This window comes from Zea mays, chromosome 7 (assembly GCF_902167145.1).
Source record: "Zea mays cultivar B73 chromosome 7, Zm-B73-REFERENCE-NAM-5.0, whole genome shotgun sequence".
Taxonomy (NCBI): Eukaryota; Viridiplantae; Streptophyta; class Magnoliopsida; order Poales; family Poaceae; genus Zea; species Zea mays.
The window spans coordinates 18,382,647-18,406,071 of NC_050102.1; the positions used below are offsets into that span (position 1 = coordinate 18,382,647).

Here is a 23,425-nt window from a genome sequence, read left to right on the forward strand (position 1 = left end):
TAGCTTCCTGGTTTGGATGAATTAAGGACTCTGGCATATATCATGGTTATCTGGTTCCTGCTTAATTTGTGAACAATCTAGTCTTACCGTGTGTATATGGTCCTGGTTGGAGAGAGGTCGTTTGTATATTGCTTTGGAATTAGACTTGCAAATTAACTCATTTTTTTAATTTGTTAGTTCACTCTACTCTGTATATGGCTTATTTGCTTACTTTTTGACAAAATACATGCAAAGCCACGTTCGTGACAAAAAATATAAATAATAAAGACCGCGAGATTTTCTATATTATTAAACCTGGACGGAAACGACGCATATGAGTGTATCCACGTAGGCTGAAAACTTCATAGTCGTTGGATCGTCGATCGTTGGTTCATTTTCCCTCGTCTGATTTCTTGTGCGCTCTGCGTTCTCGTCGCCTCTGGAGACTTCCACGCACCGCTAACGCTCCTCGTCAGGGCCTGTTCGGCAGCTCAGGAATGAATCCAGGCTAGGAACAGTTACAAGCCAGGATTCAGTGGATCCGGTCCTTTCACTTGTTCCGGACATATAATTAATCCGGCTGGAATGAATCAAGGGAAGCAATTTTTATCTGTTTGGTAGCAAAGGATTGAATCATGTCACTTCAATTGAAATCAAATTTTCAGCCACACACTGACAGCGGTAGTAGGCGATGTCGGACCACAACAAAAAAATTGTGATAAATTTTTTTTATCCAACTCTGGTACGATGAGAGTAACGTTCAGATACCTTGCGATGGTTACCATGTCACAATGAAAAAAATATTTATACAAAAAGCGAATGATTATGGATGCAACAAATGGAGGTATGTGAGGTTCATATTTAGCTCAAAAATTGGATCCTGTTGAATAATATACTAGATAAGGTTGTGCACAAGCACAGACAAATAAGCACCGCTAAGAAAGGCCATATTGATCTTCTTCAATGCATTGTACCAATTAAAGCTTCAGCAGTTTCTGCTGATGCTGGCTAACTGCTACTGAACAAGAACAATGTGATGATGTTCAGACGTGCTGACAACCAACTAAATCTCCGTAGTAGTACAGGGACGGAGCCAAAAAACGAAGGCTAGGCGCCATGTAGCAGAATTTGCTTGTAGAAGAGTACAGAGCATGCATCCATGGTGAACGAAGGCCATGGACGAGCATCCTGACCACCCACGCGTCCAGAGCATGCAGATGGCGGCGAACTCGGCCAGGGCCTTGGCGAGCATCCCGGCCCTGCCCTTCGCGACGAGCATCCTGACGAGCGCGGCCACCCGCGCGTCCAGCTGCTGCCCCGCGACCGTCACGGCAGCCTCGACCGCGGCGGCGCCCTCTTCCAGGGGCCGCTCTAGCCGGAGGAGAAGGAGTGCGTCTAGGCCTTGGAGGAAGAGGTGCACCATGGATCCAGACGAGCACACGCGGAGAACCTGACCACGCGGAGGATGAGCGCGACGAGAGCTTACTGGTGAGAAGGCAGCGGGGAAGATGGCCGTCGTCGCTGCTTCGCGCCGCCACGCCGTCACCTCGCGCCGCCGCGCTGTCACCTGGCGCCGTCGTCTCTTCGCCTCCTCCGCCGCCAGGGTTACGGATTGGATCCGGACGCCACCAGACGAGGATTAATGCCAGACAGTGGTGGAAGAAAAAAAGTTCAAACCGGGCCAATTCGAAACCAGTCCATTTATTCCCAACCCTAAACGAACACCTTTTGGATGAACGGCCCAATTCGAAACCAGGCTATTTCTTTCCCCTGGAACCAGGCCCGGAACGCGCCCAACAGGCCAAAACGAACGCGCCCTCAGTCGTCTCTCTTCCTCCTCACTCCACCTATCTGTTGCCTGCGTCGCTGGCTTCGCCCATCTTCCTCCTCACTCTCTCCATTTCTAGCACGCTCTTCTTTGTCCTTACATCCTCCGTATTCTTCATCTACAGCTAGTTCCGTCGTCCAACATATTCATCAGGTTAGGAAAAGGTTTGTATTCTTTTTTCCCCAACGTTTCATGCTTTTACTAGATCCATTTTCCTTCGCAAGATTCGTCAATTGCAAGGTTTGTATTCCTTTTCCCCCAATGTTTCATGCTTCTACCAGATCCATTTTTCCTCTCCAAGATTAGTCGATTGCTTCATGCCATTCGCACCTTAGAATTTGGGATACATTGGTCGTTTTATATTGCAGCCACATTTTCGTCTTCATTGTCCCCTGTCTACGGCATGGACAGTTACTCACTGCGCTTCCAGATTTTGACCCTTTCCCCCCTTTTTAAAATACAGTTATTAGTGATCTTTGCTACTTATTCCTTGGTGTCGGTAAACCAAGGTATGCTTTCTCAACAGAAAAGGACATAGGAAGGAAATTGTCCTTTATGTTGTTCGCTTTACTACCCTCTCCTCTTCCAAATCTAGAATCTGCTGTTTTTTTTCACTCCTCTTCTCCCCCCTTCCCGTCATATGTCTCACTGGAACTTTTACAGATTTGTGTTTAGAGTTTATGGTACAGAAAAAGAAAAAGGAAGGGAACCAAAGAAAAAAACATTCTTACTGTTACTTTCAAATCCATTTAATACCCAGTTCTTTTAATTCAAATCTTGAATCTATTCGTCTTTTTTAAACCCATGTTTCTTTTTCGTACATGGCTCACATGATCTTTCGCATAATTCGTAGTTGGGCAATCCTTTGTTTCTCGTCTATATTTTCTTAAAAAAAATCTCAGAAATTCTTTTCTATCCTCTTTTGTTTCAGCTTACCCACATTGATTTTATTTTCATAACTTTCCTCGAATTTGTCTCCCTTGAGTTTCCTGATTTCCAATCCCACTCAGTTTAATCCAACATAGTTTGGATTCCAGTTCTTCCCCCGAAATCCCACTTTCATTCGTGTTTCATATGTAATATGTAAAGGTTTTCTTAGATTTGTTCCTCTAGCCACTGCACAATACAGTCAACATGCATGTTGTTTGCTGATACACAAAGGTAAGATTTTTTTTACGCCATCAAGTTATTCATGCTTTGCCACTTTGAATTTGTATTGATGTGTAAAAGAATTGATTATATGATGTTCTACATAAATTGCCAGAATCCTTTGTGGCTACCAAAAACTGAATGTAGCCACATCGACCGGTAACTCTCACGCTAGGAGATTTCATTGACGAGGTAAACTAAAATTAGTTTTAAGCTGCTTCCATTCGCATTGGTTGTCCACTACATGACGTGTGATGATTTTACAGTTACATTGATTTTATAGTTACCATTCTTGAACTAAGTTTAGATGCTCCATGTCTTATAGGTACTGTTTAATTTTGCTCTTTGATCTAAGCACGTGGAGTGATACCTCTGCACCTCAGTTGCTTTATCGACGAGGCATCATTGATGAGGTAATTGACATTAGTTTTAATTTACTTTCATTCGTGCTGCTTGTTCACTCCATGATGCATGGTGCCTTACAGTTACATATTCTTCTCATGTATTCGCAGGTATTATATTTTGCAAGTATTAGAAGAGCTCCATCACTTTTGAATATAAAAACCTTTTATATACATATGAACCAACTGTTGGAGCATTTCTAAAACTGTATTGACTTATACAACCTCCAGAAACACACTATTATTGGATCTTGAAGTATACTACTTAAATTCTACTTGCGATGTATTGTAATCTCATTCAGGGGCGGAGGGCCCATTATGGCTCATTATGGCCCAAGCCATACAAAAAAAAAAGTCCGCCGGCCCAACATCTAAACCCTAATCACTGCCGCTCCGAGCGACCGCGCCTCCGCCCGCCGTCCGCCGCCCTAACACTGCCGACCTGTCGACTGCCGTCTGCTCAGCCGGCCAGCCACTATCCGCCGAGCGCCCGACGGCCCGAGCAGGCGAGCAGCTCCGCATCGCGCGACGTCCCAAGCAGGTGAGCAACCAGGGGCAGTAAAGGCGTTCGCGCGACGTCCAACAGTGCACCTGCGCGCGCGACGTCTCGCTGCTTTCTCCAACTCCTGTTCGGTATCGCCGTTTCTCGCTTGGAGGTTGTCCTGTAGCGGGGACGACCGCCCATTCCGGCGCCCGCTCTTCTGCTCCTCCTCGCCTTCCTGTTTCTGCTGCGGGGAGTTCTTCCGCCGCGAGCCGGGACACCGTCGCCGCCGGCCGCCCGCTGTCCGACGCGCAGAGCCTCGTGTCCAAGCGTGGCAAGTTCAAGCTCGGATTCTTCCGTCCAGGTAACTCTGTCGCCCCTAATTAACTTCATTTCGTACGACAGCTGTGTCTGAGAAATGTGTCGGTAGGTGTGTAGAGCCATACCTAAATTTTTTTTCGTCCTCCGCCACTGATCTCATTGGACACTACAGCTGCAGTTAGCAACCAAATTTAGCTATAAATTTTGTAAGTAGTTGCTTCCTTATCCGAAGAAAAAAAAAGAGCAAAACAACAACTTTTTCTTACGTCCTATCATGTTCCCAAATGCTTATATTTGACTCATAACAACTCTTATACACGTTCACGTACACTTTCTTTGCATTAAGACATGTTAACAAACTCAGCACGCGCGCAAAGGCGCGCAAAATACACTAGTTCAGACTACAAGTAGAATGTAGAGTCTACTCAGACAGTGGCCATAAAAAGCTATTGCAGCGATGAAGCTGGGATGTGCATCAGAGAATGGAGAGGATCGGATCAGAAGAAGTGTTGAGGAACTGAGAAACAGGGATTGTCCCAAAGTTCTGCACGGCGGATGTATTTTTTTAACAGCATAGGAGGGACGAGCCCTTTCTGGCCTTTATTAAAATTGAAAGAGTTCATGAACTAATTAAAACACCATCAAACCAAGAAGTTTAAAAAATTAGCACGATTACAGATAGGTTTGTAACCATTATTGACTGGCACAACAGGAAACAGAACCAAATCCGACAGCGAAATCATTTCTGACGGCTAGCCTCGAAGCCATTGGAAAAAATTTACATTCAATGATCCGTCGTAGCCATCGGATTTTAATTTACTTCCGACGGCCTGCCATGTCAGCCATCCGAAGTAACGTGATAGCCGTGAGAGAAGGCCGTCCAATTTAAGCCGTCGGAAATAAGGCAAAATAAGATATTTCTAATGGTTAAGGACTTATTTATAATGGCTTTAGCTGCCAGAAATCTTAGGGTTTACAATTGTGCACTTAGGGGTATATAAGCTTTTTTTGCTTGAAGAATAACTTGAGTATTTTTTTATTTGGTTCGACATGCTCCGGAGGAGCTGATGAACCGAACGGGCCCTAATTAAAGTTTATATAAATTAGAGAAGCAATCCGGTTAGGAATCGTTCCGACCCACCAATCCGGCACAAATGAACAAGGCCTAAATGGACTAACACATTGATAGAATAACTTTTACTAAGAAAGGAAGGTGCACCTGATTCCCGAAGTGAGATAGGGCAGCAAAATGATCATGCGGTAGAGTGCGAAAAAGACCAATACTATCCCATCAATATTTGGCACTATAGGACAAGTTTAAGTACGTTGCATTTTGAAGGTTTAGGAACATAGGTGGCACCAAAAGATAAGTTTAAGGATCAATGATGTCCACTATGCCATCTATATTTCTCATTTTAGTGAGATTTTTGTTATTATAGAAAGCTGCAGAGAGAGGGCTCTTACAAAATGGAAATTGTATCGCGTGTTCTATTAGAATGGAAATGAAACTCTCTCTTCCTTTGCTCGAATGGCGATGTGTCCCTCATTCAATCTTCACTGACTAAGATTTTTTTTTGAAACGAGATTTTACTCTGCTTTTAAGAAAGCATATAACATTGTTCAAACACGGCAACGACTGCTATGCAAGCAGTCCTTCTGTACAAGCGTGCAAGCAAATCATCTGATCCACTAAATCGCGATCCACCCGTAAGTCACATTTAACACTTAAACCCTTCCACCATCAGCTCAATAATCTTTATAAAAAAACCCCTAACAAACCATGATTGTATCTGTAGTTGGAACGTAATCTAATGAATTAAATGGTTTGCTTGCACGCTTGCACAGAAGCACTGCTTGCATAGCCGTCGTTGCCGTTCAAACACGCACTAGAGATGCCAGTTTACTGCCATCAGAAAACCAACCCACCAGACCTCCTAAGAGCATCTCCAACAACGTGACCTATAAAAATGCCCTATAATTTGAAAATAAGTATATTTTATAGAATTTAGGGCACCAACAAAACATCTCGCTCCAACAGTAAAGCCCTAAATCTAGATTATAGGGCAGCCCACTACGGTGTAGTATATTTGAGTCACTTGAAAGGGTGCCCTATAGTTTTTTGACAAAAAATTATGAAATACGGCACTGTTGGAGTAGTTTTTCCTGTGTGGAGCCCCATATTTCAATTTAAGGCACTAGTTTAAGGCATTGTTGGAGATGCTCTGAAAGAAACATACAGACTAAGATTAACCTTCGTCTGATGCTCTTCACGGATGTCGCATCGTCTATCCAGTTGGCCTCCGTTCCGCGAGCTTGCCCTGTCGACCCCATCCTTCCTCTCTTCGACCTTGGCCTGGGTTGTCAGTTGTCACCCATTCACCGTGCTAGACGTCCGCTAGGGCATGATGGTGAGAAGCTGCAGATGCTCAAGCGCGGACATGGAGCTAGGCAACATGCGGTGACGGCACGCCAACAACCACCTTCGGGATAGATGACATTTATTTGTGGTCATCATGTGTATTGGTGTGTTCGCATCATGTTCATTCTCACGAAGGTCCTGTTTGGTGTTAGAGCATGCTTCTTTTGCTGCGCTGCACATCAATGTAGGTCTAACATTATCTAACATAAATGATTTATAATGTTCTACTCATATGCTATCTTAGTTGAATGTGATAAATATGCTAGTGTGTAGCGTACACATTTGCTAAGACATTGTCATGGAGCCTATTGGGTGTTAAATTTGAATTATTTCAATGCGGGATGTACTGTTGGCACGATGATCACACCCACACCCATGTGGTTGGAGTGGTTCCATTCTAGATTTGGAGAGCGACCTGACTCCATTCTAGATCCTGAGAGCGGTGTGAAATAGTTCTATTTTTTGTTTGGGCCCACCGCAAAGAGAGCGAGAGAAGTGGTACGGTGGGATGCCACCGTTTTATTTGGAACGAGCTCGTCCAAAATCTGGTGGAAATATTCCCGATATACAACCGCTCCGCTCTAACTGCTCCATTCGCTCTCCAAACAAACATAGAATGGAGCAGCTCCATCCCACCTTGCTTCCAATCAAACGGACCCAGAAGTGTTGAAAACACATTAAATGATTAATAGAAAGGCCAAAATGTCCTTTATCATCCTCCACCATTAATGCAATTGAAATAAATAATGGACAGAATATGGAATTAATATAATTAATATATTTTTAGTTGTCCGTGGAGAGACTAGGGACTAAATCATTTTAGTCCATGTGTTTGGTCGTGACAATTTAAGGACTAAATGAGGCGAAAATAAAGGAACTAATCTTTAGTCGACAAGCATACAGCAGCATGAACCACATGTAATCGTGTTGTACTGCTAGATATTAAACAGCCGAGTAAATAAAAGAGCTCTGTCGTCATTACTTCTCATCTCGAGTTCTCTGTCCTGGAGTTTTAACTCGCCTGCGTGGCTCATGGCTACCAGCATGGGAACTAGCGAGCTCTCGGGATGGGTTGGGGAGGACTGGAGAAGGGTATGGCACTATGGCTAGGCATGCCTGTCCCTATCAGCACAAGTTTGGCGGCACAACTCTCAGTTACCACTTTTACCAGTGTCAAGCTCGGCAATGCGACATGGGGACAGAAGCATACTCCTATATAGAGACGCCAGGATGGCTTACCACGTATGCTACTGGATCACGTCTTCTGGGACTCATGATGAGTTTAGGGATCAAAAGTAAGTCCCTTGAAAATTAGAGATAGGGGTGAAAATGGCTTTGCTGTACCCGTCGTCTACCGGATACGAATAGTAAAATTATCCATTTTTCAATATGAATTTAGATACTTTTATACTCAAAATAGATACGAGTTACTGGCTGAATAATGCATCTTCGGATTTCAGTTGAATACGAAGCGAGTACTATCTAGTAAATGCTTGGATATTCAGGTCGAATACGGTACCTGAGTTTCGGGTACCCATTTTTCTTTTTCTGCATAATATTGTTATAAATTCATAACTTTCACAGATAAACTCGGATGAAGATAAAGTTTATATAAAAATCGTAGAGCTCAAAGAGATCTACAACTTTGTAGTACATCACATTTTTTTTGAACACATCTTCACATCGAAATCATTGAAATAGTGTCTAAATTTATATCGAAGTAACGAACTATACATCACATGAACTACAAGGTATTGGCGCCTCAAATAAAATTTTCTCTCTCCTTCCTTCTACGATTTTCATATAAACTTTATCTTCGTCCGAGTTCACGTGTAAAAGATAAGAATTTATAATAATATTACGCAGAAAAAATAAAAACGGGTACCCAAAACCTGACTACTCCTATCTAATTAACTCGAATATCCGAGTATTTATGGGATAGTACTTGCTTTGTATTCGACCCGAATCTAAAGATACAATATTTGAGTAGTAGTCGTATCCATCCCGAGTATATATAGAAATATACGAACCTGTACCCGAAAAATTAGTATTTGTACTATCCATACATGATGGTACCCGACCGATACATCGGAGCTGTTTTCACGTCTATCTTGAACTTCCAAAGTACTTAATTTTGGTGCCTAAACTGATCATGAGTCCCAAAAGACGTGATCTAGTAGCATACGTGGTAAGCCATCCTGGCATCTATTTATGCTTCGTTCCCCATGTTGTTATATATAAGTGTGTTTGTGCACGCACGTGCACATGCTAAATAATGGTAACACATATAAACTATCTTGTATTGTATTAGACTATTGCGTGATTCAAACATTGTTATTATATTCAAACTATTGTATTGAACTACTTATGTTGTATTAGACTATCTTATGTCATTTGAAAACGATCTTTTGTTTTATTAGACTATTATGTGATTCGAATCTTGTCATTATATTTTAAAAATTGTGTTAGACTATTGTACGGTCTAAATTTATTGCTATATTGTTACGTTGATCTATATGTTCTATACAATCCTCATGTGTAATTGTTTTATTCATGAACTAAATTGGAGTAAATGATAAGTAATTTATGTATCCAACAAATATACGGTATCCGATCAAATAATATCCTTATCTGTCACCTATCTGCTCGAGTAAATATTCAGTCCTAATATTCGGATCCGATGCTGAATCCGATTGAAATACAATAGGGGTATGATACAGATGACCTACTATATGTCTGTATCTGCCCATTTTCATCCTTAGTTGGAAAATACAAGATGACCTACTATCTGTCCATATCTACCTATTTTCATTCCTAGTTGGAGAATCAGGACGATATAATACAACAGGCTAAGTTCGTGGACTAGGTGTGAATTTTACTCATAAAAGCGTAGTTATATCTGGTGATGCTCATGACACAATATGTTTGTTATATGAACAAATCAATTCTAGATGAGATGGTCTATCGTGAATTTATCCGTGTAAAAATGGTGTATTAAGGCTCTGTTTAAGTGCACTAGAGCTAATACTTAGGTGCTAAAATTAGTTAGAGACATCCAAACAATCCAACTAATAGTTTAGCTATTAGCTACTTTTAGTTGGAAACATCCAAACATTTCTAGCTAATAATCCAGCTAACTATTAGCTACACCCTCAACTACCAATTAGTTATTAGCTGGTTCAACCAGCTAGAAGTAGCTAATTAATACTACATCCGTTCATAAATATATGACACCGTTGACTTTTTCGAAAATTTTGACCACTTATCTTATTCAAAAATGTAAAATTTTAAGCCAAGAATAAACTACCTTAAGTGATAAAACAAATCAAAAAATGATAACTCATTGTTTTCTTGAATAAGACGAGTGATCAAAGTTTTTTTAAAATGTCAACGGTGTCATATATTTATGAATGGATGGAGTAGTTAGTCAACTATTTGTTAGTCAGTTAATTCCACTAGCAACTTTTAGCCAGCTAACTATTAGCTCTAGTGCATTCAAACAATGCCTAAATCAATCCTTTATGCTTATAATGATCATTAGATTTTGAAGGATGAGAAAGTAGTAGATAAATGAATTCTATCTGTTTCGGTTACCAGTGGCGCAACTAAAGCAGAAGATTTGGTGTGCTTTCTGTGGAATTACAACGTCTGTACAGTTCAATTATCAAGTGGTGGCGGTGGTATAGATCTGTGGTGATGCTGTGTTGTTCAACGTGAGTTGACGTTTCAATCCAACAAACCATTGTGCTAGTGTTTAGGGGGCGTATTGACCCTTTTCATGGTCCATGTTGTTGCTTCGTTTTATGCTTCAGTCTAAGTTTCTGTTTTTTTTTTCATGTAATCTAAAGCCAATTCAATGCTTACAACTAACTAGTTCTTTCGGGATATTAATTTGCGCCTGGCCAAGCTCTTTATGACATGATGGATCTGTCCTCTACTCCTCTGCTATAAAAGCAACGCTTGGCTAGCACTGCCCTAACGTCCATTCTTGCTTCCTTCCCTTGCATTGTTTGGGTAATCTCTAACCCAAAATATTGCATCAGATATTATTGAAATGGGATGCATGGGGAAAGAAAATAGCACGTACCAAATCCTTTCTTGAACCTTCAACAACAAATCCACTCCTCTGCATTCAATCTATTGCTAATCTTTTAGTCATCACACTGGTTGGACAGTGTGTTGGTGTGTGTGCATCATGTTCCTTCTCACGAAGGTCCTGTTTAGTGGTAGTGCCTGCATGTTCCACTGGATGATTTTCTTGTTTTATCGAGCAGGAGGCACTTGATCTTTGCTTGCATTTCTCATCAGGTGCTGGGTGAATAGATCCCTGTCGTTCTCTATGCACTAGTACAAATAAGCTCAAAGCCTGCGGCACGTTCAACTTTTCACTGGCGGTTTCCGTTATCAAACGTCAGTGAAAGAAACAGGTGGGCCCGGCTTTAAAAACCGCCAGTGGAAACCTATTTCCACTGGCGGTTATCTTAACACAACCGCCAGTGAAAATAGGATGTTTCCACTGGCGGTTGTGTAACACAAACCGCCAGTGAAAATTGATTTCCACTGGCGGTTATCTTAACTTAACCGCCAGTGGAAACATCCTATTTTCACTGGCGGTTTTTAAAGACAACCGCCAGTGTAAATCAATTTTCACTGGCGGTTTTTAAAGACAACCGCCAGTGAAGTGTCTGTTATAAATACCCCTCTTCTTCCCCCGACAGTGAACTGTATGCTCGCAGCCAACTTCCATTGGAGGCGATTTTGGAGGTCCAGAATTCACAAAATACATGGGGAGAGGTTTTGATCTTCATTTTTTGGAAGAAGATTGCTAAGAAAGGTTGGTTTATGTTGCTAATGTCAATTTTTATTCATTTTTGCTCAATTTTAGCCACATTTTGGATCTAGGGTTTCACCATTTGAGAGAGAGTGTATCCTCTCTCAATTTTAGCCACATTTTTGCTCTATTCGCTCAAATAAAGTTGTTTAATATGGTTAGATTTTGTCTATCCTCTCTCCTTTTTCATGTTTAGTTCTCAAATCAGTTTATCCATGACATATTAAGTTGTTTAATGAATGGTTCATGTGTTGTGTGGAGAGAGAAGAAGATAGGTTTGGTAATTAAGATTGTTTTTATTAGTTGCTATGAAAGTTGGTTTAATTATGTTTTAATTGCCAATTATTGTTCATCTTTGCTCAATTTTGGAACTAGGCCTTCACCATGTGTTAGAGAGAAGAGTATGGCTAGGAAAGTTTGGTTTTATGTTCCTCTTGCCAATTTTTGTTCATTAGAGGGCCAGATTTCACAAAATACAAGGGGGGGTTATCTTTATTTTTTGGAAGAATGTTGCTAAGAAAGGTTGGTTCTTGTGTGTTTATGTTACTTTTTTACAGGTGGTGATGGAGAGGACATCCTGGATGTATAACTTATCAAGGCTAGATCCATCATACATATCCGAGGTCCATAGGTTTATTGATGTCGCTACGAATCATGCTTGGAGAACAAAGACAAAACACATATATTGTCCATGCATGGACTGCAAAAATGCTGCTGTATTTAATGACACAGAACAAATCATATCTCATCTGGTATGCCGAGGATTTATGAAGGATTACACAATTTGGACAAAGCATTGAGAGGGTAGCTCTTCGCCTTATACGACTGGAAACCCTGAGAACATCGACGACAGATTTCAGTTCGTTCACGAGACACACCAACCTCTTCCACAGAGCGAACATGTAGTGCAAAATGTTACTGATCATGGTTACGCTGGAGGAAATGAACATGATAGACCTCATGTTCTGCCAAGTGTTATGGATGAGGAAGATGCAGAGTTGCTAGAGGCAATGTTGCGTCGTCATACAGATCAATCGATGTTCTTAATGAAAGGTATGGAGTCCCTGAAGAAGGCAGCAGAAGAGCCTTTGTACGACGAGTCTAAGGGTTGTACCAAAGAGTTCACGACGCTCCGGTCTGTGCTAAAGCTGTTGATGTTAAAAGCTAAATATGGTGTGTCTGATGCTGGCTTCGATGCGTTCTTGAGTATTATCGCAGACATGCTTCCAAAGGAGAACAATGTGCCTGCTAACACGTACTATGCAAAGAAACTAATCAGTCCGCTCACTATGGGTGTGGAGAAGATCCACGCGTGTAGAAATCACTGTATCCTTTATCGAGGTGATGATTATAAAGACTTGGAGAGCTGCCCAAAGTGCGGTGCAAGTAGGTACAAGACGAATAAAGACTATCGAGAGGACGAAGAGTGTGTTGCATCCGTGTCTAAAGGGAAGAAGCGAAAGAAAGCCCAAAAAAAGACTTCAAAATCCACGAGCAAAGAAAAAGTAGACTATTATGCGCTCAAAAAGATTCCTGCTTTGGTGATGTGGTACCTCCCCGTCGTCGATCGATTGAGGTGTTTGTTCGCTAATCCTGAGGATGCCAGACTTATGAGCTGGCATGCTTCTGATGAGCACAAAAACGATGGGAAGCTTCGACATCCAGCCGATGGGAAGCAGTGGCAAGATTTCAATGACAACCACCGAGACTTTGCCGATGAACCGAGAAATGTTAGGTTCGCACTGAGTACTGATGGAATGAACCCATTTGCTGAGAGGAGCAGCAAGCATAGCACATGGCCGGTGATCCTCACCATATACAACCTTCCTCCATGGTTGATGCAGAAACGGAAGTACATTTTGCTAACCATCCTTATTTCTGGACCTACACAACCTGGAGTTGACATGGATGTATTTTTGGAGCCCTTAATGGAGGATATGAAAATATTGTGGGAAACAGGTGTTCAAATGTTGGATGAGTATCGTAAAGGTTCATTCACGCTGAGAGCAATTCTTTTTGTTACGATCAACGATTACCCTGCTCTCTTCACATTATCAGGCCAGTTTAAGGAAAAGGTTGGTTGCACAGTATGCATTGATGGAACTGCTTACGTATCCCTTGCTGCATCTAGGAAGATAGTTTACATGAGGCACAGACTCTTTTTATTGGAAGGACACAGGTACCGCATGCGAAAGATGGATAAGTACTTCGACAATAATGGTGAACTACATTCTACTGCTCCATCGGGTAACAATAGAGGTCATAGAGTTTTTGAAATAGTCAGGAATATCAAGTTTGTTTTCGGGAAGAAGACAAAAGACGGAAAAACAAGGAAGGATGTCAAACCAGCTTCGGGGGCTATATTCAAGAAGAAGTCTATTTTCTTCGAGTACTTGCCTTACTGGAAAGAGTTAGATGTGCGGCATGCGATCGATGGTATGCACGTTCAGAAGAACGTGTTTGAAAGCATAATGGGCACCTTGCTAGACATAAAGGGCAAAACAAAAGAAGGGCTCAATTCACGCATGGACTTGGTAGATTTAGGCATAAAAAAGGAACTACATCCCGTTCTTCAAGAAAATGGGAAGTACCATCTCCCAGCAGCAAGCTACAATCTCAATGTAGATGAGAAACATGCGATGTGTGTTTGGCTCAAGAATTTGAAAGTCCCATCCGGATTCTGCTCTAGCATACAGAGTATTGTGTCAATGAAAGACCTGACAATCACCAACTACAACTCACATGATTGCCATGTTATGCTAACTACATTCCTACCTATTGCCATCAGGGCTATAAATCCTTTGTTTTTAAAGATGGCAATCACACGGTTGTGCTACTTTTTCAACAGGATTTCACAAAAGGTAATTGGCCGTGATGAGTTGGCATCTCTTCAGGAATTCGCAGTGGAGACAATATCACAGTTTGAGATGTGTTTCCCTCCATCGTTCTTTGATATTATGGTGCACCTTGTGGTGCACTTGGTGCCACAAATAGAGGCATTGGGTCCTATGTACTTGCATGAAATGTGGACGTATGAGCGTTTCATGTCAATACTGAATGGCTATGTATCAACCCGTGCTCGTCCCGAGGCATCCATGATAGAGGGGTACTGTACCGAAGAGGCCATTGAGTCCGGAGGTCCATTCTGCAATAGTATCCTAAAAGACCAGGTTGCAATAGGTCTGCCTCCGTCACGACACGAGGGTAGACTGTATGGAAGCGGGAGGATGGGACAGAAATCTTTCATCCCACCGGATTACGATATAGTACTTGAGGCACATCAGAGCATCCTACATCAGCTAACGATAATAGAGCCATTTATCCAACAACACATCAATGAGCTTCGCGAGCAAAATCCTGGGCATACAGATGATTGGGTAATGAAGTAACATAAGCAGCGGTTCAACACATGGCTAATGGTGAAGGACATTCCACGTGGAGAAACAGTAGAAGAACAAACCATCAAGGGCTTGGCATCTGGACCATCACGCCAGGTCACAACATGGCAAACCTATGACATTAGTGGATTCACATTTTGTACCAAGTCCAAGGACAAAAAGAGCATGTCACAAAACAGTGGTGTTCGATGCGAGGCCATAGATGATGAAACTGGTGAGATTATTACATATTTTGGCTTTATTGAGGACATATGGGAACTAGACTATGGTACATTTCAGATCTCGGTTTTCCGATGTCAATGGGTTGAAGACAAACATGTCACGGTAGACAACTATGGGGTCAGAGTTCTTGATCTAAGTAAGGTAGGTTACAAAGATGACCCATGGATCCTTGCTAATCGTGCTGCACAGGTCTTCTATGCTGAACAGATCATTTCTAACAATGAGAAGAAAAGCACCGACAAACCGAAGCATGTAGTTTTTCCTGGAAAACAACAAGCTATATGAGTTGATGGTGTATCTGATTTAGAGGATTTTAACCAGTTCAACGACATGTCTCTTTTCATAGACCATCCAACCAAGATAAGGAACGTTGAGCGAAGCATCCCACGCAATTCGTTGCCCTGGGTACGCCACGATGGACAAGGCAGAACAATAGCTTCCTAGATTATATACTTGTCATGTAATTGATTATTGTTAGGACTTGTCATGTAATTGATTATTGTTAGGACTTTGCACATCCAGAATGCCCGTTCTTGCACTGATTTTACACAGAGCAGAACATCATGCTGGAGCCTAACGATCAATATGTACTGTATATATACATGCATGGTAATCTGACTTGCCATGAAAACTTCGGACTGGAAGGGTAGGCAGCAGATGTCGCACTCCAGCGCGTCCTTCTCCACGGATAGTGTCACAGTCGCCTCTTCCTCATCTTCCAACCCTGTCTCTTTAGAGTGCGGCCTTCTTTAGAGTGCGGCCGGCAGAGGAAGCCGTGGTCTTTTTCCCAGTCATGGTTTATCACCTAGAAAGGTAAATAAAAGCAGAGAAGATTATTCGACTAATATATATCAGGCAATAAGAAACAACCATCTCCAACGGTGACGAGAGACGCAAAGCCAAGAGACAACATAGGATTTAATTCATACAGTGGGAGTGAAGACGAAGATACGCGAAGCAAGGAGACTACATAGGATTTAAACACTGCAATTGAATGCTCTCACTGAGTGGAGGAGCCGAGGAGGCCGCGCAGGCCTGCCCGTCAGCCGTTTCCGACGTCTCACTGAGACGTCTCGACCTCGGATCGAGGTGCTCGAGGATTGGGGTCCACGTGAACCCACCGGCACCTTCTGCGGTTTCTGCTTCCTAGCCCTAGGATTGGAGCCTTCTCTAGTTCTCTTGAGTTGAGCCTCGACTACTCCGGCGGGGGAAAGTGTACTACTGCAGCAGCACTGGAGCGCAGAAGTCGAAGTCTTCTTTGATCAATCGAGTCAATCAGAGAAGTTGCATTTTGTTGTCGTCTCACCAGGCAGGCTATCTGATCGGCGACATGTCTGAATGTCGTATCGGGCTTTATCGATCATCTCCACAGGTATTATATACTCTACTTCTCATTGAACTCTAGAGGTGCCCACAGCATTTTGTGATAAAGAGGAGAGAGAGAGAGAGGAGAGATAGAGGAGAGAGGGAAGAGATAGAGGAGAGAGAGGAGAGATAGAGGAGAGAGAGAGAGAGATAGAGGAGAGAGAGGAGAGATAGAGGAGAGATAGAGGAGAGAGTATACTTAATATATAAAAACTATACTAATTAAATATATAAAAAGTATACTAAACAATATATAAAAAAACTATGTTAAATAATAATAAAAAACAATTTCTACTGGCGGTTGTCATATAGAACCGCCAGTAGAAATGGCTTCTACAGTCTGTGGAAGCCATTTCTACTGGCGGTTTTCTATGAAAACCGCCAGTAGAAATAGTTTCTACTGGCGGTTCTCGTTGTCAACCGCCAGTAGAAATGGCTTCCACAGACTGTAGAAGCCATTTCTACTGGCGGTTCTCGTTGTCAACCGCCAGTAGAAATGCGCCTATATAAAGGGTGGCGCGCGGGAGCCGAAAAATTTACAAGTCCCTGGCGCCAGTTCTTTTCAAGACGACGCCGTCAGGCTGCTGGATTTCGACCCCGAGGGTTTCGCCGGCGATCGTCCCCGCGCCCGTCCCCACGCCGCCATTCCCGCCCCCGCACCGCCGTCTCCAGGTTTCGTTCTCTTTCCCCTAATCTGCCGTACCGCCGCCGTCGTCTACCGCGCCGGCAGCCACCGCCGCCGCGTTTTAGTAAACCCTAGGGCACGCGCCGCCGCCGAGAGGGAGGAAGAGAGAGGAAGGAGAGGGAGAGGGAAGAGAGAGGAGGGAGAGGGAGAGGGAGGAGAGAGGAGGGCGCACGCGCCTCCGCCGCTGAGAGGGAGGAAGAGAGAGGAAGGAGAGGGAGAGGGAAGAGAGAGGAGGGAGAGGGAGAGAGATAGAGGGAGGGAGAGGAGGGTGAGAGAGAGAGAGGAGGGAGAGGAGAGAGATAGAGAGAGGGAGAGAGATAGAGGGAGAGGAGAGAGATAGAGGGAGGGAGAGGAGGGTAAGAGAGAGAGAGGAGAGGGAGAGGAGAGAGATAGAGATAGGGAGAGGGAGAGGGAGAGGGAGAGAGATAGAGAGAGGAGGGAGAGAGAGGAGAGGAGATGAGAGTATTCATACAATACTTATTTTTATTCATATGTGTTCAAATGTATGTGTTCAATATATATATGTGTTCATATGTGTTCAAATGTATGTGTTCAATATATATGTGTGTTCATATGTGTTCAAATGTATGTGTTCAATATATATATATGTGTTCAATATATATGTGTGTTCATATGTGTTCAAATGTATGTTGAATATATACATTGTAATTTTATCCGTCACAACTCGATAATATACGTATCCGATCCGATCCGAATTCGATCTGAACTCGATAATTTCCATACGACTCTCCCTCTCTCCCTCTCTATACGTCCTATGCGACTCTCCCTCTCTCCCTCTCCTCGTCCTATACGACTCTCCCTCTCTCCCTCTCTATACGTAACTCGATAATATCCATACGATTCTCCCTCTCTCCCTCTTTATACGTCCTATGCGACTCTCTCCCCGTCCTACACGATACTATACGACTATACGATACTATATGGTTAGGGTTTAGGGTTAGGGTTAGGGTTAGGGTTATGGTTAAGGGTTAGGGTTAGGGTTAAGGGTTATAGTTAGGGTTAGGGTTTAGGGTTAGGGTTAGGGTTAAGGGTTCGGGTTTTGGGTTAAGGGTTCGGGTTTTGTGTTAGGGTTAGGGTTAGGGTTAAGGGTTATAGTTAGGGTTAGGGTTAGGGTTTAGGGTTAAGGGTTCGGGTTTTGGGTTAAGGGTTCGGGTTTTGGGTTAGGGTTAGGGTTTAGGGTTTTGGGTTAGGGTTAAGGGTTTAGGGTTAGGGTTAGGGTTAAGGGTTATAGTTAGGGGTTAGGGTTAGGGTTTAGGGTTAGGGTTAGGGTTTAGGGTTAGGGTTAGGGTTAGGGTTAGGGTTACTATTTGTTAATATGAATTTAATTATTGCTTACGTTAATATGTGTTAATATGTATTTAATTATTGCTTATGTATTTGTATATATATAGCTCAATGAGTTCTCCGATCAAGGACCAAGGATTAGTGCCCGAGCACATGGACAAGAGTGTTGCTCAAGAACAATCCAGCAGTGAAGGATATGAAACGCCTAGCGACCCTTTTCCTACCACTAGCATAGATAGGGCCGCTCTCCGTGAGTTGCAACGTGACCCTACTTATGATCCACGAGAAGCTGAGGTAAAAGTACGCATCTTTAGCTTCGTATGTGTACCCTACTGATTTCACATGCATGATCTCTTGTGCATTTTATTACATGAATAGGAGGTCGTGTCTGAATTTCGTGCGATACTCGAAGAAGCCGTGGCACGATACGAAGACGTACCGGAGCCGACCCAAGACGCACCGGAACAGACCAAGACAACAACCGAGACGTCAAGAAAAAGGAAGCAGAGCGATCGAAAAAGAGGTGACAGGGGGCTGAACAAGTTTCCCGACAAAACATACAAAATCTCAGACGTGAGCCCGAAAGGTCAGCCACTAGCTCCAGAAGAGGCACTACCTAAGTTCCGGAATGCACTTGGGTTTTTAGTTAGAGATAATCTTGACATAACAATACGACAGTGGAGAGATGTGTCAGATGATGTCAAGAATCAAATATGGAATAAGCTATTAATGAGGTTCGTTCTGCCTCGGGGTTCAGAAGAACTCGTGAAGGAATACACGATGAAGCAGCTTGCAATCAATTTCCGAAACTGGAGGTCTGAGATGAACACAAAGTTTGCAAAGAAAGGTCTGGACCCGACCAAAAAATATAAAATCTCAGCAGGTCAGTGGCCAGTATTTCTAGAGCAGAGGAGCAGCCCTGATTTCATATCTCTAAGTGAGGCAAATTCGGAACTATCAAAGAAGAACAAGTACCGCCACCACCTAGGCACAGGTGGTTACAAGCGTCAGGTTCCTAAATGGACACAAGAAGACGCCGAGAAGAAGGCCGCAGGGTTGCCGACGCTGTCCGAGCAACTTGGTGAAAGGGCGGCAAATTGGCTCCGTGCTAGAAAACCAAGGGAAACCGAGACCGGTGTATCTTTTGATGATCCCATTGTCGAAGAAGCGGCAAAAAACATATATACAATGGCAGCTAAGCAGAGCCAAGGAACTTTTAAGTCACAAAGGGAAAGAGACATCCTAACGGCTGGTCTCGGTAACCCTGAGCATCCTGGTCGTGTACGAGGAATCTCGTCTAAGGAAGGATGGAAGGAAGGATTCGGACCACAGTGGGAAGGTCTGTACAAGAAACGTGATCGATACAAGGAAGAGATGGCGGATTATTTTAAGGAGGAGGCCAAGAAAGAGTTCAAAGCCATGATGTCTCAAATGCTATCGAATCCTCCTCCAGAATTGATGCAACAGTTGGCGAGTGCGATGTCTGTTCAACAGATGACCACTCCACAGATACAAATAATTCCAGCAGCTCAACCGCCGGCTTCCACAGATTGTACGACATTACCAAGCTCTGTTGCTTCAACGGGAAATAAGGACCGTTATCCAGTTGATGACATCACTAGGCCTATGGCGTGCACACTGGTTATAAGATATGGTATTAACAATAAACGTACAAAGAAAGTAGCCACAGGCCTTGCGATCCCAGGACGCAAGTTCCATGGAAACGATATTCCAGATGATTATTGCAAAGTAGAAGTGACGACGGTCGTCCAAGGATCCGAGGACGACATGCTAGACATCCCTGGGCCCGAAGGTATCGAGAAACTTGGACAAGCTATCAAGAATTTTATCCTTTGGCCTCGAAGGGATGTCGAATTGCTTGATTGGTCGAATTCGTCGCAGGCGTCGCAGGCCCAACCGTCTCCGCCTTCTCAAATTGCTGTTCCTATTGTACATCCATCATCACCTCCTCAAACTTCACATGCTGCTCCTCATCCTTTTTCTGACCCACCGTCTCCGCCACAAGCATCACCATTCAGGGCTCCACCACCTTCTCCTCCCCATCCTCTTGGTGACCCACTGTCTACGCCACCATCAAGGGATCCACCTTCTCCACAACCATCAAAGGATCCAAGGCCATCAAAGAAATCTAAACTTCCTATACCAAAATTGGTGTCCCCGTATCAGAAAAAGAAGAGTAAAGCTACTACTGCTGGCACAGCTCGGTTTTTGAAAGGGATTGGACGGAGCCTCACGTCACAAACTGTTGATTTGGCCAAGCACGAGGAGTCTGCAAAAAAGGCTGAGGCAATGGCCGCAAAGATAAAGAAGCCAACTAAGGCAGATTACAAAAACGTGCCTAAAAAATATGTGCCGGGCAGACCTCTACTACCTCTTGAGAAACTAAGAAAGGTCCCGGCTGGTGTTAAAAGGTTGCATGACTGGTACATGCGGGCATCATCGGTTGGCATCGACACCATCAGTGTGCATATACCAGACCATGCTTTTATTGGTTCGGACCAAAAGGCCGTTGTTACATTCGAGGACATGTGGTTAATGATGAACCTTCAGAGACTCGACGTGCAACTTGTAACGATGTTTGCATTGTAAGTGTCGCTCATACTTCCACATATGTGTGTTATTATTAGTGAGCTGTATAAAATTTCAATATCTGACATGCACGTGTGACTTGCAGAATGCAACATGATCAGCAGGAGATTCTTTACGGTACCAAGCCCAATGCTAGTGCCAGTAAAAGGGTTGGGTATCTCAACCCAATACTTATATCCGAGGAAAGCCACACTTTTAGAATCGGGAAAGACAACGATGAAATACGGGGAAAGACGGACGAAGAAGTTGAGAAGCGTATAAAGGATATGAAGAAGGATTTTGAAGCTCGATACGCCACCTACATAGGACATGCAATGCTTCAATTTCAAGACAGGGAAGCCATAATGGCCCCGTACAACTTTAAGTAAGTGTGATTTTGCATAAATAAAATTAATAATTTCAATACACATGCATCACAAATTTGATTCGTACAGGGACCACTGGATATGCTTCCTCATTTATCCTAAGGTTGGAAAGGTGCTGGTGCTCGACTCCTTGAACTTCGACCCTTCGACATATGCAGAATTCCTCAGCACTTTAGAGCTGTAAGCCTTTTCTATGCATGCATACTTTTATCGATTAAAATTTGAGAATAACATGGTGATTCTATTTGAGATCACAGGGCTTATAGATTCTATAAGATGAGAGGTGGAAAGTACGACCTGTCGAAAAAAGGCGTGCCACTAGACATCCATCATCACTGGCCGGTAAGTATGTGATTTTATGAATACATATCATACACAATGTTGAAACTAAATAACCAATCTCCCGTTATGTAGTGCCACAAGCAACCACAAGGATCGGTCCTATGTGGATTCTATGCGTGCGAGTTCATGAGAGTGAACGGACGATACATCACGAACCCTGACAAGGTATTATTAGTAATAGTCAAGTATGTATTTATGTCATTAAAGATGCAAATGTGTTATTATTGAGTATAAATAGATGATGTTTATAAAATTCCTTTACAGCAATTTCAACGAGGAAACCCGGAGAACTTGACCGAAGCTGCATTGTATGGCATAGTCGAGGACCTCTGCACATTCATATTGAAAGAGGTCATTCCCGCAGAAGGAAAATATCACGATGCTTCCGGGACATTAGCTTTGCCAGAGTTCAGAATACTAACAGAAATTAGTAGATTATCTCTTAGCCGAGATAGTTATTAGAGCTTAGGTGAAAACTTATGATGTATAGAATGCATGAAGCATATATGGTTGTAAACAGAATACTTTGATGTATATAAATGTATGATAGAATTTAATTTCATGTTGCTTTCAATATCAATATAGATATATATATATATGTTTGTGTGTGTGTAAATAAATATATATATAATTCAGTATTGTTTGAAATTTTGAAAAAAGGCGGGAAAACTTCCACTGGCGGTTTTATAAAGAAAACCGCCAGTGAAAAGTGCATTTCCACTGGCGGTTTGCTTTATAAAACCGCCAGTGGAAATGCATTTCCACTGGCGGTTTTCTTTATTCAGCCGCCAGTGAAAATGCACTTTTCACTGGCGGTTCGTTAAGAAAACCGCCAGTGAAAATGCACTTTTCGCTGGCGGTTCCAAAATAACCGCCAGTGGAAATGCTGATTTCCACTGACCCCTAACACTAGCGGTACTGAAAAACGCCAGTGTAAATAGGTTTAGAACCGCCACTATAGAGCTTCTGTGTACTAGTGATGGACACACGTTCTTTCCTGTGTGCAGTTTATGTGCACATATTATGGCTAGCGCAAGTGAAGCCTATTATCAAATTGCCAAGTTGGTTGCAGAGCAGTTATATTTTCAGTAAGAGAATTGAAACATCAAGATAAAATACTTTTATAACCATTGGATGTCAAATTGTTTTCTCCCATATATAAACAGATAAATAGATAGATGGGTCACTGATTAGATTTTGGGATCTTCAATAATTAAGGACAGGTCACATATTATACTTTGGGAGGACAAATCGGCGGGAGGCTTAACTTTGGGAGATGAGTGTTCTTGTTTGTATATTATTACTCGACACAAAAACAGGTTACTATAACTGAGGTCTTTTACAATACGCCTCTCAAGCTATGGTGGGGACGACTTAGGGAACAACATAGTGCTAGCATGGAATCAATTGTTTTCATGAATTGATAACATTATGTTGTCTAATGAGAAGGATGAAGGGAAACTGCTATAATATATGCCAGAATAGGTTAATTCATGGTGAAATATTACTATTCAGCGACAATTTGAATGGATGCCCCTAATATTGTCAAGATATTATGCAAATTAGAGGTCCTATTAAATATAAAGTTTTTTCTGTGTTGTCTTCGAAGAAGAATGATTATAGACAAAATATAACTATTTAGCTAATGCCCCATTTGTTTCCCTTCATTTTGAGGAATTGGAATCTAACTAATGGAGTAGGTTATTTTTTTAGAATGTGGCATT

At 42.6% G+C, this 23,425-nt stretch overlaps 1 long non-coding RNA gene across 1 annotated transcript; it reads left to right on the forward strand.

Moving 5' to 3' along the window:
* Positions 1-3,514: 3,514 nt before the first annotated feature.
* On the forward strand, positions 3,515-4,789 carry LOC109939208 (uncharacterized). Its single transcript, XR_002263787.3, has 2 exons — positions 3,515-4,202; positions 4,269-4,789. It is a non-coding gene; the product is annotated as an uncharacterized lncRNA (long non-coding RNA).
* Positions 4,790-23,425: the final 18,636 nt, after the last annotated feature.